This window comes from Phyllobates terribilis, unplaced genomic scaffold, assembly GCF_046119375.1.
Source record: "Phyllobates terribilis strain yellow unplaced genomic scaffold, ASM4611937v1 Scaffold_1__5_contigs__length_1240528914, whole genome shotgun sequence".
NCBI lineage: Eukaryota > Metazoa > Chordata > Amphibia > Anura > Dendrobatidae > Phyllobates > Phyllobates terribilis.
In genome coordinates, this window is record NW_027362761.1 from 1,094,637,770 (window position 1) to 1,094,657,188 (window position 19,419).

General features: G+C 44.8%; 1 protein-coding gene across 3 annotated transcripts in view; it reads right to left on the minus strand.

Moving 5' to 3' along the window:
• The window catches only part of N4BP2 (NEDD4 binding protein 2), a 96,928-nt gene extending 77,950 nt beyond the window's left edge, over positions 1–18,978 (minus strand). The window contains exon 1 of one of the 3 annotated variants that reach the window (XM_073645794.1): positions 18,814–18,976. The gene's annotated coding sequence lies outside the window, so the exon portion shown is untranslated. Of the gene's footprint in view, positions 1–245; positions 406–18,813 lie in introns of those variants that run through there. The other 2 variants (XM_073645802.1, XM_073645808.1) reach the window with 2 other exon arrangements.
• Positions 18,979–19,419: the final 441 nt, after the last annotated feature.

Here is a 19,419-nt window from a genome sequence, read left to right on the forward strand (position 1 = left end):
TCAGAGGAAGCAATTACTGATGCGATAACACTTAACTGATCATCTGCGCAATATACGTAGTCATGTGAGTAAATATAGAGCTTCGCACTGTAGGCCTTCACAGCATATCTACATAATATGTCTAACATCCCATGAGAGAAATCATAGCACATGGCAGTGTTATCAACAATCCAAGAGCGGAAAACATAAGGAAAAATGTCATTTAATACGGACTTCTCTAAAATAAATGGAAGCAGAGTCATTACCTTCCAGCAGCGAGCCGCTCTCCAGAATATTGTCCCTTTGCAAAGCAACATTTTTCTAGTAACTCTCATCAGCAGCCAAGGTCTTCTGTGCAGACTATCAGCAGCAAACACTCACCCGGACCGATCACATTATGCCATCTGTACTCACTGTTCACACACTTGTACAGGTTTTATAGAAACTACAGAAATATTAAAACCTTGCAATATTTTCTACTCCACTTTTTTTTTTTTTTTTTTTTTAGAAAGTCACAAAATCAGGACGGCCAAGTGTTTGCCATGCTGATAAGTTACCCCTATTAGGCCATGTGCACATGTTCAGTAATCATTCATTAGGACGGATCCAGCAGCAATCCGTTGGCAAAAAAGTTCTGCAGACAACTTTTTTGTTCGTTTTAGAAAAAAACGATCTGTTTTTTTTAACATTGAAGTCTATGGAAAACGGATGCGTTAATTAGCCATCTGTTGTTCTCCCATTTGAAAAGGATCCATAAGGACACAAGGGTTTTTTGCTTACTGGATCAGCTTCAAATAGATGATTACTTGACAGTTCACATGTTAAATATTTATATTTCCACCTACAGTAAGCAAAAAACGGATGATTACTGGACATGTGAACATAACCTTTATCAGGTAACATGCTATTTTTATAGGAGGCACAATTCCCGTTTGCCTCAAGTGAGTGGACAAATCGCATACATGGGGGTCACAAAAACACCCACTCGCTTGAGGAATACCGGGAATCGTCACAGTGTGTGCATTGAGTCCAGACTTTTCAATTCATCCTCGAAAAAAAAAAAAACTTTAAAAAAATAATAAAAATACCCCTCTGGATGCTGTGGTCAATAGCAACCATGACATCTAAGGAGCTCTGAAGTAGAAGGTGCTCTGTCTGCCCATTGGCGCCCCAACAGGATGCCATAACAGTGACAGACCCAACAAGGCAGTAGGTAGCGCCTAATGCAGACAGACGGCCCGAGTGTAGATCTTTAGGGTATGTGCCCAAGTAGCGTTTTACAAGCGTATATGCTGCGGAATTTCCGCAGCGTAAACGCTTGTGAAACGCTTGTTAATCCGTCCCCCATGGTCCCCAATGAGAATCCGCAATTTCAATGCCCATGCTGCGGATTTTACCGCAGCGTTTATGCTGCACTCAAAAATCCGCAGCATGTCCATTAATTTTGCAGACACGCATGCGGAATTGCCTTGGCAATAAAAAACGCAAGGCAATTCCGCATGTCCCAAACGCATCAGAAACGCGCGAAAAACGCTTGCAAAATTCCGCATGCGTTTTTCCGGGAGAGAACATGCGGAAATGAAGCAGAAATTTTCGGCTTCATTTCTGCAACGTGGGCACATAGCCTCAGTTGGACTAAATTAAATACATTATATCAAAAATAGGCTTTTATGTTGAGTTCCCTGATAAACTCCCAAAATAGGTCAATCCTTATTTACATTATTGGTGTCATTATTCTATTCTGTCAGTTTTTAATCAACCTTTTCAGGTGACTATGCATGAAAAAACGTCATGTCAATGTACAGTGACCAAGCCTATGCCTAAAAGACTGACATTTTGGCATTAGCTGGGACATGAGCTATGGACATATGACAGGAGATTTCCTAATGCTTACGCCAAACATTTGAAAAAAAAAAGTAAAATACTAGTACTTTGCTGTGAAAGGAAGCAATGACGCCAGTGTGATCAGAGCGTAACGTAAAGCCTCTCCCTTAGCTATGCATGCCCATTTACACTATTTTTCCGACTATAAGGCTCACTTGTTAGCACCAAAAAAGGGGCTAAAATTTCAGTGTGTTTTATAGTGTTGTTACTTTTAAAGGAAATATGTCTCCAGGTTTTTGCCACCTTATCTGAGAGCAGCATAATTTAGAGACAAAGACCCCAATTCCAGTGATGTGTCACTTATTAGGCTACTTGCTATAGGTTTGATAAAATCAGTTTTATAGGAGATTATCACTAAATGACTAGTAAACATGCTGCCATGTAGTCCTCTATATTCACAAGCTCTGTATAATCATTGATTGACAGCTTTCTGCCTATGCACAGTGTACACAGAAAGCTGCCAATCAGTGGTGGGGACGGGGTTATACAGAGCTCAGTATTGAGCGAACTGCTAGATCCTGAGCAGAGAAAACTGTGATTTTATGAAACTGCCACAAGCAGCCCAGTAAGTGATACATCGGTGGAATCAGTGTCTCCGTCTCTATATTATGCTGCTCTCAGATGGGGTAGCAAAAACCTGGTGACAGATTCCCTTTAAATAGAATGCAAGAAGAACTGAATGTGCCTGTGCAGTGTGTGAGATTTTTTTTTTTTTTTAAAAGCGCACCTGTCAGGATTGTGCTCAGTAAACCACATACACTGTCAGGTGGGCGACTTTACACTGATTAAAATGATACCTTGGTTGATGAAATCCGTCCTGTGGTTCTTGTGTAATCTTTACTTTCAGTTTGGAGAGAATGATACGCTTGTTCTCCGGGGTGGCCTGTGGGGGCGCTCTATATGGTGTTCTGCTTACATATTCATCTGTATGCTCTTATGACAGCTCAGTGTGCCTTCACTGACCTGCCTCCTATTTTACCTAGCCCTGCACTATTAGATGCATTATGTAAAATAGGAGGTCGGTCAGTGAAGGCACAGTGAGCTGTCATACATGTACCATGTTTGGCCAATAGACAAAAATAATCAAAATTGAGAGCTGCGAGAAGCAGATACCTGGCTAATTAAAAATTATAACAAAATATAGATAAATGTAAAAAATATATGTATATTGTAAGATGGCCGCAGGGCATGTCCTTGAGGGGAGATATGTATCGCTGTGATTGGTAGCTTCAGTGATGTAAAACCGGGAAAGCATGCTCCAGCACATATAGTACTGAGAGGGTTAATAGGGCGTATCAGGGCCGGTTTTTACAAGCAGTCATAAGAGACGGGGGATGGGGGGGGCGCGTGTATAAAATGGAGACCAAGTGTCTCATTCAGTGTCTGTGGCTGGAGGTGTGGAGACCTCCAGAGTGTTTGTGCTAAAAGACACTGATTGTGAGCGGGGCGAACCCGCAGTATTGTATGAACTGTTTATTTTCTGCTTTGCTACACTGTGCCGGACAAGGCTGTCTTTTGTATACTACTAAAAGTGCGGTTTATGAAGGTATAATAAACCTGCCTTGGACGTTTTTAAAGAAACAGTATCCTATGCCTACCTCTAACGCGGCTGAGTGAGTACCAAACCCTACAATATATAATATATACATACACTGCTCAAAAAAATAAAGAGGACACTCAAATAACATCCTAGATCTGAATGAATGAAATATTCTCATTGAATACTTTGTTCTGTACAAAGTTGAATGTGCTGACAACAAAATCACACAAAAATCATCAATGGAAATCAAATTTATTAACCAATGGAGGCCTGGATTTGGAGTCACCCCCAAAATTAAAGTGGAAACACACTACAGGCTAATCCAACTTTGATGTAATGTCCTTAAAACAAGTCAAAATGAGGCTCAGTATTGTGTGTGGCCTCCTCGTGCCTGTATGGCCTCCCTACAACGCCTGGGCATGCTCCTGATGAGGTTGCGGATGGTCTCCTGTGGGATCTCCTCCCAGACCTGGACTAAAGCATCCGAAAACTCCTGGACAATCTGTGGTGCAACGTGACGTTGGTGGATGGAGTGAGACATGGTGTCCCAGATGTGCTCAATCGGATTCAGGTCTGGGGAACGGGCGGGCCAGTCCATAGCTTCAATGCCTTCATCTTGCAGGAACTGCTGACACACTCCAGCCACATGTGGTCTGGCATTGTCCTGCATTAGGAGGAACCCAGGGCCAACCGAACCAGCATATGGTCTCACAAGGGGTCTGAGGATCTCATCTCGGTACCTAATGGCAGTCAGGCTACCTCTGGCGAGCACATGGAGGGCTATGCGGCCCTCCAAAGAAATGTCACCCCACACCATTACTGACCCACTGCCAAACCGGTCATGCCGAAGGATGTTGCAGGCAGCAGATCGCTCTCCACAGCGTCTCCAGACTCTGTCACATGTGCTCAGTGTGAACCTGCTTTCATCTGTGAAGAGCATAGGGCGCCAGTGACAACTTTGCCAATCCTGGTGTTCTGTGGCAAATGCCAAGCGTCCTGCACGGTGTTGGGCTGTGAGCACAACCCCTATCTGTGAAGGTCGGGCCCTCATACCACCCTCATGAAGTCGGTTTCTAACCGTTTGTGGAGACACATGAACATTTGTGGCCTGCTGGAGGTCATTTTGCAGGGCTCTGACAGTGCTCCTCCTGTTCCTCCTTGCACAAAGGTGGAGGTAGCGGTCCTGCAAATGGGTTGTTGCCCTCCTACGGCCCCCTCCACATCTCCTGCTGTACTAGCCTGTCTCCTGGTAGCGCCTCCAGCCTCTGGACACTACGCTGACAGACACAGCGGACCTTCTTGCCACAGCTCGCATTGATGTGCCATCCTGGATGAGCTGCACTACCTGAGCAACTTCTGCGGGTTGTAGAGTCCGTCTCATGCTACCACGAGTGTGAAAGCACAACCAACATTCAAAAGTGACCAAAACATCAGCCAGAAAGCATTGGTACTGAGATGTGGTCTGTGGTCCCCACCTGCAGAACCACTCCTTTATTGAGGGTGTCTTGATAATAGCCAATAATTTCCATCTATTGTCTATTCCATTTGCATAACAGCATGTGAAATTGATTGTCAATCAGTGTTGCTTCCTAAGTGGACAGTTTGATTTCATAGAAGTTTGATTTACTTGGAGTTCTATTCTGTTAAGTGTTCCCTTTATTTTAAAAGGTATCCACTACTTGGGACTCTCAATTTTGATTATTTCTCTCTCTGCACTGTGGACAGAGAAATAATCAAAATTGAGAGCCCCAAGTACTGGATACTGTTTAACGGCTAATTGAGAAATTAGAACAAGTGTATGTGTGTATATAGAATTATAAATAGATGGAAACATTTTGGGAGAGACTTTTAACCTCTCTCTGTGTTTGGGTCAGGTGCGGTGCTTCAGCTTAGTCTTGGCAGCAGGAGGGAAGGCCAGCAAGGGTGGCTCGATGCTCACAAGTTATTAGTTTTACGAGTTCTGCTCTTAGCCCTAAATTGCTACTGGCAGTGTGATGGCTCGGAGATATGTTGGTAGGGGCTGAGAACGTCTCTGCTACAGCGACCTGCTCTCCTCCGGTCCAGAGTCTGGAAAACGGGTCACAGTCTTGCCCTCCTCCACTCCAGGACATAGTGTAGTGTATTACACAGAGAGAGAAACGCTCTGCTTTGTGAAGCAAATTGTATACTCTGCAATATAATATCAGCCATCATGCCCAGATGTGTGAAATAGGAATATTATCCAGTGATGTCCTCATAATTATGTAATGCTCATATATATCTACTAGATGGTGGCCCGATTCTAACGCATCGGGTATTCTAGAATATGTATGCGGCCGACCGGGCGCGACTAATCAGCGAAGCAGTGTTTAAATGGGTTGTGCACTACTTTAAATCAACCCCCCAATGTATCCCCCCAGGGCCCCTAATGAATTTTGTAATTACGTCATGTTGTCAATACTGCTTGTGACAACATCGCTGACCACGCACAGCCAGCACGTAATTCCCCCGGCTGCAGCCGGCTCTTCCTTCCGCTTACATCACGACTATTTGCGGCTGCAGCCGGGGGTCTCCTGTTCCGCGAACCACGGTGAATGAAACGTGACAGAAGTACGTCACACTGTGACTGACAGAACATGTTCAGTACGTCATGGGCAGTTGGTGAGTCACATGACCACATGGGCGGAGTCAGCCCCGTTTTCTCCCGACTTGTTCTGAAATCCTGCGTCGCTGATTGGCCGCCGCCGGACCAATCAGCGACGCGGGATTTCCTGGATGGACAGAGACGGGATAAGCCGATGATATAGCAGATAACATTTTCCCCTCCATCTAAAGCCGTTGTAGTTGCATCTTATAGTCAGAAAAATACAGATTTTAGTATGATGCTGAGTGTGTATTCACACCGGACTATAACATGTCTAATCATGTTGCTGATCACCTAGCAAAACGCTTGTTTATCTAGTAAAATGATTTTTAAGCTGGATTAAAAAACCTGTTCGTAGATTTATTCTGCACAAACCATGGGCAGGTGACTGACAGCTCTCAATCGATGTACACACAAGAGACCTGTCAATCACCTGCAGCGGCCATGCCAAGGGATCAAAGTATATTTTTTTGGAAACACACTGGCTACAATCGTGCAGCCTGGCTGTGATTCACGCTGCCCACAGTTTGGACAGCATTAATCACCTGACAGGTTTCCTTTAGAAATAATCATTTTCAGCGAACATTGTCCGGTGAAAGCAGGACATGTGCTGCTTATAACCATGATATTCTGTATGTGCAAAACATTCAGATCAATGATCATTCTGTGGCAGCGAGGTTGGCCAGTTGAATCAGGTTAAATGACTGCCGATCTAATTGCATGTTGCCAATCGGTGGTGGTCGAGGACAAGTCGGTGTAAGTTCAGCCTTTTGCTTCAGAGACCAGCATGGGAACGTCCAGAACTGAATACATCTATTAAAGGGCGATGTAGTAATTGTGATATTGATGTTTCTTATGCATCACTTCAGCACATATTACTATAATAACCTTGAATCTCAGGCCATCATAATATTATAACTTGGGAGTCTTCAAGTCTCATTTGTTCTCTCCGTGGCCTTGAACTTTAGTATTATCTATGGGAATGTTCCAGAGCCTGGGCTCAATTCTAATTATATCTTGAGGCAATTTGCTATATCCATCACCGGATACAGGTCCTGGTTAGGGATGAGCGAGCATCCTCAGATAAGGAGTTATCCGAGCATGCTCGCTCATCCCTAATCCAGCTACGTGACTCAGTAACTTGTTTGTGTATTGTTTTGTCATTTCTTATTGTTGGTAAACCTGAAAGTCGTGTTAGTAATTGGTCGCATGTATGTGATGCTCTCCCAAGTTTTTTTTATTTTTTAATGTAAGTAGCTGGCTATTTCGGGTTGGACCTTGCCATAACCACACAAGTTCTTCCTCCTCTACACGGGTGTTAATATGGCATAATTAGGAGTCACCAAAAAAGAACTGAAGAACCATGTATAGGGTTTTGCCTGAGCAATGTAAATTGATAAACACTACTCCAAAACGGGGTAGATTACAGTCTCTAAAAATTATTACCTAACGTAGCCATTGTGCAAGTCAAAAAGCCTTGATGTGGGGAGCAGGGCTGTGGAGTCGGAAAGCCAAACCACCGACATTTCCCTGACTTCCGATTCCACAGCACGGCCTCACTACTGAGCGTGTACATAAAGTGCAGCCCAGACTAAAAGCCCAGATCCTAAGATCAGGACCAGAACAGACATTTTTAGGACATTTCACAACTTTCCCAAATTCTTATGAAATCATTTACAGCACATCCTGCATTGTATTACTGTACTCAATTTAATACCGTATATATTTGAGTCTGTCCATTTTATACCGACTCCAACTGCACAAAAATGGACACGGACTCCGACTCCACTGCCCTGGTGCGGAGGTGGGCAGGAACCAGCTCTTAGCTGCATGTCTAATATAGTCAATTGCGTCTTTAAAGTATGAAGGTAATTGAATAGTCCAGTGGTGCTGCAGGAAAACATTACGGCTTCTTGCATCTCTCATAGGCGGCACGTCATGTGCAGTGAGTGGGCATTCTTTATATTCCAGACCCAGGGGGCACGCACACACATGCACACTTATTTTTTCAATAGACAGGGGCACACTATATACATTTTTTTAATAGAAAGGGGACAGTGTGTATTTTTAATATTCAGACAATGTATTTTTACAATAATTATTTGCAATGGATTATTTTTTTTTAGGAGGGGGGAATCCTTCAGTGGTCAAATTTAGAGCTTTTTTCATGTAGAAAAACAGCACAATGTAAACTATGGATTTGTTTTCCCATTGAAATCAATAGGAAGCTTATTTAAAGAGGATTTTAAGCATTTTTATGTGGATTTTGAGGCAGAATCAATTCCAAAATGGATCCCATTGTTGCGACTACCACCAAACACCAGAACAGGAGATGCATCTCACTAAATTAGAATATCAAAAAGTTAATTTATTTCAGTTCTTCAATACAAAAAGTATAAAATCATATATTATATAGAGTCATTACAAACAGAGTGATCTATTTCAAGTGTTTATTTCTGTTAATGTTGAGGATTATGGTTTACAGCCAATGAAAACACAAAAGTCATTATCTCAGTAAATTAGAATACTTTATAACAGCTTGAAAAAAAGTTTTTAAAATCTGAAATGTATGTTCAGTAAATGCATTCAATACTTGGTCGGGGCTCCTTTTGCATCAATTACTGCATCAATGCGGCGTGGCATGGAGGCGATCAGCCTGTGGCCCTGCTGAGGTGTTATGGAAGCCAAGGTTGCTTTGATAGCAGCCTTCAGCTCGTCTGCATTGTTGGCTCTGGTGTCTCATCTTCCCCTTGACAATACCCCATAGATTCTCTATAATAGATTTTCTATGGGGTTAAGGTCAGGCGAGTTTGCTGGCCAATCAAGCACAGTGATACTGCTGTTTGTAAACCAGGTATTGATACTTTTGGCAGTGTGGACAGGTGCCAAGTCCTGCTGGAGAATGAAATTTCCATCTCCAAAAAGCTTGTCGGCAGAGGGAAGCATGAAGTGCTCTAAAATTTCCTGGTAGATGGCTGCTCTGACTTTGGTCTTGATAAAACACAGTGGACCTCAACAGCAGGTGACATGGCTCCCCAAACCATCACTGATTGTGGAAACTTCACACTAGACCTCAAGCAGCTTGGATTGTGGCCTCTCCACTCTTCCACCAGACTCTGGGACCTTGATTTCCAAATGAAAATTGGAACTCTGGGACCTTGTGGAGTGTGTCAATGACTGCCTTCTGGACATCTGTCAAGTCAGCAGTCTTCCCCATGATAGTGGAGCCTACTGAAACAGACTAAGGGAACTTTTTAAACGCTTAGAAAGCCTTTGCAGGTGTTTTTCGTTAATTATTTTAATTTACTGAGATAATGACTTTTGTGTTTTCATTGGCTGTGAACCATAATCATCAACATTAACAGAAATAAACACTTATCACTCTATAGATCTACTGTTTGTACTGACTTTATATAATATATGAGTTTCACTTTTTGTATTGACTTTTTTTAAGAACTGAAATAAATTAACTTTTTGATGATATTCTAATTTAGTGAGATGCACATGTATGTTCCCACGGGACTTCCGCCAGGTGGAGTTGAAAGAAGAATGTGTCTTGCCACATCCTTGCTCGTCTATGGTAGTGATGCTAATAGCAGAGCTCACCACTTGGTGAGGATCATCGGTGCCACAGACATACACACAGGCACCTACATTAGATGCTTCCTTCGTGTGTTCCTACAGAAGAAATAGCCTGACGTTGTACAAGTTGATTTCCATTTTGCATTGATCTTTGTTCTTTCTGGAAATTGATCCGTTTTACTAGAGGGGTCTCTAAACATGTCTAGTGTTCTGGTAATCCGAAGTGCTAAAAAACAGACCCGTTTACGGCTGACATAACTGATGACCATTCGTAAGGATTAGGCTTCTATAGACTTTAATGTTAAATACAACCATGAATCTGTTTACTATCCATGTTTTGGCTGAAAAAAAAAAAAAAGTTGTGTAGACCATGTTTTTAAGCCCAGCTAATAAGCAGATTGCAGTGGGGACACTTATATTCCCTTTAAATGACTGGGTCCTATACTGGAACAAATTTTTTGCATTTTTGTGATCCAAGACAGATCCAAAAAGCCTTAGTTACTTACCGGTAACGGGATTTTTCGGAGCCCATGACAGCACCACGAGAGAGAGAGGATCCGCCCATCAAGGACAGGAAACCTACAGGTTAAAAAGGGCGGCACCTCTCTCCCGCCTCAGTTTAGTTAACAGAGCATGAGAGGACCACCAAGGTTAACTACAACAAACAAATTCATTTTAAGCCAATTACTTTAAGTAACATCCCTGAGGGTGCAAAAAAGGAAATTAATTCTACGGGAGTGCGAAAAACACCAGTGTAGGGAGGGAATATAAGGGTGCTGTCATGGGCTCCGAAAAATCTGTTACTGGTAAGTAACTAAGGCTTTATTCGTACTCCCATGACAGCACCACGAGAGAATTACAGAGACGAAAGGAGACTAGGGAGGGATTACAGCTTGAAGCACCCTTCTCCCAAAGGTGAGATCAGAAGAGTCACCCAAATCCAATCTATAATGCCTATAGAAGGTGGAGGGAGAAGACCAGGTGGCAGCCTTACATATGTCTTCAATGGAAACCCCGGTCTTCTCCGCCCAGGAGGTTGCTCCTCCTCTGGTGGAATGAGCTCTCAACCCTTCTGGTACTTCCTTCTCCCCTGAAGAGTAGGCGAGGGCGATGGCCTCTCTAATACATCTCGCAATTGTAGATTTTGAGGCTTTATAACCTTTCCTAGCCCCCTGATGGCACATGAATAGGGAACTATCTTTCCTAAAATGGTGTGAAACCTCCAGGTATTTAAGCACACACCTCCTAACATCCAAAGTGTGTAGTTTCTCCTCTTTTTGATTTTTAGGGGGAAAACAAAAAGTTGGAAGACTAATCTCCTGAGTCCTATGGAACCGAGAGACTACATCTGGAAGAAAGCCTGGGTCAGGTTGTAATATAATTCTATCGTCTAGAATTTGAGTAAATGGTGGGGATATAGAGAGCCTGTATGTCACTTACACTCCTCGCTGAAGTCAGGGCAACTAACAGGGCTGTTTTGAGAAGAATAATTTTATTGGAGGTTAAATCCAGGGGCTCGAAGGGAGGGTCAGTCAAAGCATTTAGGACTAGGTTTAAATCCCAGGGAGAGGATTTCGTTTTTATAATAGGTCTACACCTAAAGGAAGCTTTTATAAATCGCGCTACCCAATAATTAGCTGCTATATCGGAAGAAAACAAAGCTCCCAAAGCCGAAACTTGTACCTTCAATGTACTCGTGGTAAGGCCCTGTTCTAAACCCCGCTGCAGAAACTCTAGTATTTTCCCAATAGGGGGCTCATCCTCTGGTTTAATATTTGAAAAGGACAGAAACTTTCTCCAGGTTCTAGCATAAATACGGGTTAGTAACGGGTTTCCTGCTACATAGGAGGGTATTCACTACATCTGGGGAGAAACCTTTGTTGGTTAATAGCTCCCTTTCAAATTCCATGCCGTTAAATGGAGATTTGAGGCTGGAGGATGGGAAACTGGACCCTGAGTGAGAAGGCCCGGAATCTCCGGAAGAACCCAGGGGTCTGTTATGGACATTCTCCGGAGACAAGGGAACCACGGTCTTTTGGGCCAAAAGGGGCATAAGAGAATTATTCTGGCTTTCTCTGCTCTGATCTTCCTTATGACTGATGGAAGCAGGATCATGGGAGGAAATGCATACGCCAAAGGGAATTCCCAGGGAATCATGAAGGCGTCGACTGCCAGGGGATTTTCTCTGGGGTTTAGGGAACAAAATGTTGTCACCTTCTGATTGGATTTTGTTGCAAATAAGTCCACTGTTGGAAGACCCCACAATGCCACAATCCTGGAGAATATCTGAAGGTTCAAGGACCATTCTCCTTTTATGGAAGTACGACTGAGAAAATCTGCTGTAACGTTTTCTTTCCCTCTAGATGAACAGCAGAAAGGGAGAGACAATGATCCTCTGCATTCTGAAGAAGTCTGTCCGCTATTTTCATTAAGTCTCTTGAACGGGTTCCCCCTTGGTGATTTATAGAAGCTACTGAGACTTGATTGTCCGAGAGTATACGGACATCCTGGCCCTGTAAATATACAAGGAACTTGTTGAACGCATAATCCACGGCCAAAAGTTCCTTAACATTCGAGGAAAACTGCACCTTCTTCTCTGACCAGGTCCTCTGAACTAAGTTACCTTCAAAATGAGCTCCCCAACCTGTAGCACTTGCATCTGTAGTCAAGACTGCAGTAGGCTTACATTCCCAAGGGACCCCCCTAGAAAGATTAGTGTGTACTAACCACCAACGAAGAGATTGTAAGGAGCGAGGGGCCAAGGTAAACTCCCGGTCTAGATGTCCATCTAGGATCGAATCGTTATATAATATGTCCCATTGAAGTGCCCTTGAGTGAAGTTGGGACCAACGCACCGCGGAAAAACTCGAGGTCAAGGTCCCTAATAATGACATGGCCTTACGGAGTGTTATAGATGGTTTATCTATACAATATCTTACCAAGCCCTCGATTTTTGCAATCTTTTCTTCTGATAAATAGCATAATTGTCTTTCAGAATCTAAAATGACCCCCAGAAACTGTTGAGCTTTTAATGGAGTCAATCTAGATTTCTCCAGATTTAAAAACCAACCTAGTCCTTCCAGGACAGAAATAGTTACCTGAAGGTGGGCCTCGCATTGAACAAAGGAGTTCCCCACTATCAGGAAATCATCAAGGTAAGAGATTATTAAGATGTCTTTTTCTCTTATATGGGCCATAACCTCTGCCACTAGTTTGGTAAAAATTTGCGGGGCTATGGCTAACCCAAAGGGAAGGGCAGTATACTGACAGTGTTTAACCACTCCACCTATTTCAATGGCCACCCTCAGATACTTTTGATAGTCCTTATGAATGGGAACATGGTAATAAGCATCTTTAAGATCGAGAACTACCATATAACAGTGGGGAAAAGGCAATTTTATTATCGTTTTTAAGGACTCCATTTTAAAGGTGTCAATTTTAAGGAAGCTATTTAAAGATCTTAAATTTATGATTGTCCTGAAACACCCATCTGGTTTGGGGACCAGGAAGAGCGGGGAGTAGAATCCGTGACCCTCTTCTGAATCCGGAACCTCAATCAGGACATTTTTCCTTATTAGGACTTGAACTTCCGATACGAGGGCAGTCTGCCGTTCTGGGGAGGAACTAGAGGGCACAATCAAGAATCTTCTGTAAGGAAGAGCTTGAAACTGAAATCTAAGACCAAATTTAATTAGGCTCAAAATCCAATTACTATGTGAAATTCGTTCCCAAGCTGGGAGGAATAACGACAATCTCCCTCCCACCTGGGCAGATTGTGATTCCCCTGGTTTCTGTTCGTTTTTGGAAGAAGAACCAAAGAGTAGGCCTCTACCTTTGCGACCTCTTTCTTAAAATTTTTCTTGTTCTTTGAAAAATCTCCTTCGGATAAATTTCTTTTTCCGAAACGATTTCTTAAAAGCGGGTAGAGTTACAGATGGAAAACCCTTCTTAGGATCTCCGGCTTTTTCCAACAGTTCGTCCATGGTCTGGCCGAAAAGATATTCTCCTTCGCAAGGGATTGTACAAAGTCTAGACTTCGTCTGTATATCTCCAGGCCAGCATTTAATCCATATGGCTCGTCGAGCAGCATTTGACAGAGCTGATGATTTTGCTGCCAATCTAACCGAATCCGCAGACGCATCAGCAAGAAAGGCAGCAGCACCCTGGACCAGGGGAAGGGAAGAAATAATCTCCTTCCCAGAGACACCCTCCTTTAGCTGATTGTCTAACTGTTCTAGGCAAACCATTAGGGCTCTCGATGTGCAGGTGGCTGCTACTGCTGGTTTCAGAGCTCCTGCAGCTGTCTCCCACGCACCTTTCAGGAAGGTATCGGCTCGTCTGTCCAGGGGGTCTCTTAATGCTCCCATGTCGTCAAATGGGAGAAGACTGCTTTGATGCCTTAGCGATGGCGACATCCAACCTTGGTGCCTTAGACCAAGAGGTACATGCGGCATCATCAAATGGATACCTCCTTTTAAAAGAGGGATGAACACTGCCCTTCCTGTCAGGTTTTTGCCACTCTCTGTCAATGAGATCTTTGACTCTCGTATTCACGGGGAAGCATCTTTTCTTCTTTTGTCCTAATCCCCCAAACATTACATCCTCTACAGATTTTTCCGGCCTCGTGTCCATAATGCCCATGGTAGCCCGGACAGCTTTCACCAAGGCATCAACCTCTTGCAGAGGAAAACACTGTCTATCCGACTCGCCATCAGAGGAAGAGAAAGAAGAAGAAACATCAGAATCTGAGCCCGGCTGAGGGTCCCTAGGAACATGACTGGACTCAGATTTCCCCTGCAGAGCCTTGCCTATTTCTTCTCTAATTAAAGACTTTAGGCCCAAGGAAAACCCTGGAGTTTCTTCCGTCACTACCTTGTCAATACAAGGCTGGCATAAGTTCTTAACATATGCATCAGGGAGCGGGCTGCAGCATAAGGCACATTCCTTATGTTTAGTTTTAAATGAACATTTCTTGCTCTGAAAGAAAGTTATAGATAGAGAAGAAGGAGGAAGAATTAGTAGAACTTTCACGAAGATTCCACTTACCCCATAGAATATTTGGTACCGTAGAAGCAGAAGAATCCATCTTAACCGGAGGAGAATCACGCCGAACCGGACCTTCTTTTCTGCTTTTTGCGGTGAACTTTCTAGCCGAACGATTGGACCCGGACCGGGAACGTTGCTGCACCGCCAGTTGTGAGGGCTCCCCAGAGGGCTGCTCCTGCAGCAGTTGTTCTTGCTGAGGTGATAGCTGCTCCTGTGTATCTCCCATGTTTACTAAGGCAAAAACAATGGGCTGGGAAGCACCTCTGTATGTTGCCAGGTATCTTTTATACGGGCCATACCTTGTACCTGTGTGTTTTGTTTTTTTTCCGGAGGTTCAGGAAGGAGGTCACACACCCCCACCCCCCGGTGGGCTAACCGCCGCTGTCAGCAGCTCGCGCGTATCCCTGTACTCCCGGCGTCTTCATGCTCGCACGCGACTTCCAGGTTGCGCACGCGAGCCCCGCCCACTTCCGGTGGAGTCTCCGACGCACCGGAAACACGTCACAGGGCCGCGCCTGTCACGTTCCCCGCCGGCGCGACCCGGAACTCCTGCACTGCCTAGCATGGGGAGACCTCATGGGAGACCTCCCGTGAGGCGATGTCGCGCCTGCCGCAACGCACACGGAGGCGCCCCCATGAGCCCTGCTGTGGCGTCTCCAGAAATCCAGGACCTACCCAGGGTGGGAGACATTATTCCAAACACCCTGTCGACTTCATCTGGGGCAGGAGACCGTCTTCATCCTGCAGGTAACCTGAGAGGTCTCCCATCATGGACAGGAAACCTAAACTGAGGCGGGAGAGAGGTGCCGGGATAGGAGAAGGGGTGATTTGCATACATTCAGTCACATGCCGACTAGACTGTATCTAGCCTCGCTCAACGCAAGTGTATAGAGCGAGGCCGGATAAAGTCTAGTCGGCATGTGACTGCATGTATGCAAATCACATACTTGTGGTCACCCCTTCTCCTATTCCGGCACCAGGAAATCCAGCAGACTTGTAGCTTAAAACTGGACAACCCCTTTAAAACACCACTCCAGCGTTTTGTTTTTCATTGCACCGCTGGAGTGGTGCTTTAAATGTAAGTCACCTGCCCCCTGTCTAATACTCACCTTTCAGCATTTGCATCCGTTTTCGCCGCCTTTCCTGTCGGTCTTTGGGGAAAAGTGACCTGCTTGCAGCTCCAGTGTTTGATGGAGCTGCACAGGGATCGCTTTACAATACAAGTCTATGAGAACCTCATTCTGGCTCATAGACTTGTATTGTGCTCTTGTGACGTAGCTTCTCACTTTTGGCCAGTCAGAAGCTGCGCTGACAAGATGGAGCAGGGGGACCAGAGCGGCGCCAAAAAACCACAGTGAAGATGCTGGAGGGCAAGTATGTGAGCGGGGGCTTACATTTAAAGCACCACTGCAGTGCTGGGGGGTGAGGGGGGAGATGCTGGAGTGGTGCTTTAACTCCTTAGTGACTGAGACAATTTTGACCTTAATGACCAGGCCAAATTTTACAATTCGGTCCAGTGTCACTTTATGAGGTAATAACTCTGGAACGCTTCAACGGATCCCGCTGATTCTGAGACTGTTTTTTCAGACTTATTGTACTACATGATTGTGGTAAAATTTGTTTGATATGACTTACGTTTATCTGTGGGGGAAAAAAATCTGAAATTTGTCAAAAATTTGGACAATGTCATAATTTTACACTTTTAATTGTTATACCCTTAAACCAGAGTATGTCGCACAAAATAGTTAATAAATAACATTTCCCACATGTCTACTTTACATCAGCCCAATTTTTGAAAAATAAAAAATTAGGACGTTATAAAGGGTTAGAAGTTGACCAGCGATTTCTCATTTTTCTGGCAAAAGTTAAAAAAAATTTTTTTAGGGACATTTGAAGTGACTGAGGGGTCTATAGGACTGAAAATACCTAAAAGTGACCCCTCAAAGTGCTCAAAACCACATTCAAGAAGTTTATTAACCCCTTCAGGTCCTTCACAGGAACTGAAGCAATGTGGAAAGAAAAAAATGAACATTTAACTTTTTTTTTTTTACAAAAATTTTAAATTTACTAAATTGTTTTTATTTTCACAAGGGTATCAGGAGAAAATAAACCTCATAATTTGTTGTGCAATTTCTCCTGAGTACGCCGATACCCCATATGTGGGGGAAAATCACTGTTTGGGCGCATGGCAGAGTTAGGAAGGGAAGGAGCACTGTGTGACTTTTTGAACACAAGATTGGCTGGAATCTAGAGCGGAAGCCATGTTACGTTTGGAGAGCCCCTGATGCGCCTAAACAGTGGAAACTACACCCCTCAAGGATTTTATCCAGTGGCATAGTGAGGATTTTGAACCCAAAAGGTAGTACAGAGAATTTGATAACATTAGGTCATCATATTGAATATGTCGACATTAGTCTGGAGTGCAAGTGCTCGCTACTTGAGTTTGCATTGGGACCTCGGGTATGCACCATGTATCGTGGGTGCTCGAGTGACATGCTTGAGTCTCCACCGGGTATGTTTTGCTGTTGTTAAGACACCCAAAAAAAAACATGCGGGGATTGCCCATGTATAGCAGGCAATCCCAGCATGTTTTGCAGCTGTTAGATGCCCAAAAAAATTTGCGGGGATTGCCTGCCATACATGGGCAATCCCTGCATATTTTTTTGGGGAGTCTAACAGCTGCAAAACATACCCGGTGGAGACTCAAGCATGTTACTTGAGCACCCACGATAATCGGTGCATACCCGAGCATCCGATGCAAACTCGAATAGAGAGGACTTGCGCTCAACACTAGTCATCTTTTAAAAAAAAAAAACCCTAACGGCAAAGAATAAAAGAAATAAAAATTATAAAATAAAAAAAAATTCAATCTGACTAAGGGGATGACACGTGGAGGGTGATTTACTAATTCTTGGCTTTTGATCACTGTGATAGGGTGTATTACAGTGATCAAGAACCAATAGAAGAATTCCCTGCTGTTGCCGGCCGGCAAATCCCGGTGGGCACTGTGCATGCAGCCGCCTTTTTTTTTAGGGCCAAGTGAAGGGGGGGCTGCTTGGGGACATAATTTCTCTTTCCTCTGACACATATATCCTGTCAGATGAGAAATTGTTTTATTTATTTTTTTGTTGTTTTTTTTGCGTGATCGCCCGGAAGCTGAAACCCCTGAGATTTTCTGACGCTTGGAGGCGCTATACCCTTATTTGTCAGCGCCGTTAAAAAGCGTATCGGCAGTCGTCAAGCAGTTTAAGAAAAAAAAAAAAAAATTGTCTGAGCCACTGCGGTGCTCTTTCAGATGCAGCTTCGCATCTACAGCATAGGAGTAGCACAAGGGGACTGACATTGGCCGGATCCAGCCAGCTCTATTGTAAAGGTAGGCTCCTTGCTGGGTGATTGGCCTCCTCAGACGCACTGCACGGAGACGGAAACTATAGCAATCTCATTCTTGAGAACAGAGGATTTGAACAAGAAGTAAACGCTTTGAAAATGTAAACCTTTTAATAACAGGACTATACGGCCATTTTGACATGGACGTAAGTACACCTTCCCCATCAGGTCTAACTAAAAGGGGTTGTCCTGCACGTTTATATTGATGGCCTGTCCTCAGAATAGGTCATCAAAACCAGATCAGTGGGATGAGAGACTCATCGCCCCCCCCCCCCCCCCCCCAATAAGCAGTTCCCGGACGGATGAGATCGGTCGTGGAGCTGCACAGCATAGCGCCATCAACTGTGTAGTGGCCGCAACTGGGTACTACACATCTCCTATCTGAACAAATAAGGGTGATCTGCCATACCTGCTGCAGCCACAACGCAGGTGGTGGAGCTGTGCTGTACAACCGGTGACCGTGGTGGGGAGGGGTGTCACATCATAAGGACAGGCCAGAATGTAAAAGTCTTGGACAAACCCTTTAATGAAGCAACCTGGTGGCAACAGCAGAAATGAGAAAAAACCCCATTACATTGCATTGCTACAGTTGTCAGGAGGAGAGCACGGCTGCTCAGCAGGTCCAGCCCCCTGCGTGAGGCCGGCCACTCACTGCAAACACTGGGGGCACACCGAGCAACTAGACCCTGAGAACTACAACTCCCATAATCCTTTACCGCCAAGCTCCGCGCTACAGCCTCACCGCATAGTCACGTTCCTGGTCAATATTTACCTCATGAACCGGTCACCCCGCCTCCTCAAACCTCGCAGCTTCTGCCTCCCGACATGTACGGAGCGCAGCCAGACACACAAGGACTGGAGAGAACAACACATCGAGCACATCACGTGACCCTAACTACAAGGTGGTGCAGCGTGCTGCGCCGTACAACAAAACGCCGCCGCCGGAGCTCCCGAGATCACAGCCGAGCGCCCTCATGTGGCCTGGAGGACCTCACAGCTCCAGTGCTCTGCGCCTGCCTGTACACGTGATAGGAGGCTGCTGGGGCCCCTCAGGGCACAAGTCACAGCAGCAGTAGCTACACCTGATAGGAGGCTGCTGGGGCCCCTCAGGGCACAAGTCACAGCAGCAGTAGCTACATCTGATAGGAGGCTGCTGGGGCCCCTCAGGGCACAGCAGCAGTAGCTACACCTGATAGGAGGCTGCTGGGGCCCCTCAGGGCACAGCAGCAGTAGCTACACCTGATAGGAGGCTGCTGGGGCCCCTCAGGGCACGAGTCACAGCAGCAGTAGCTACATGTGATAGGAGGCTGCTGGGGCCCCTCAGGGCACAAGTCACAGCAGCAGTAGCTACATGTGATAGGAGGCTGCTGGGGCCCCT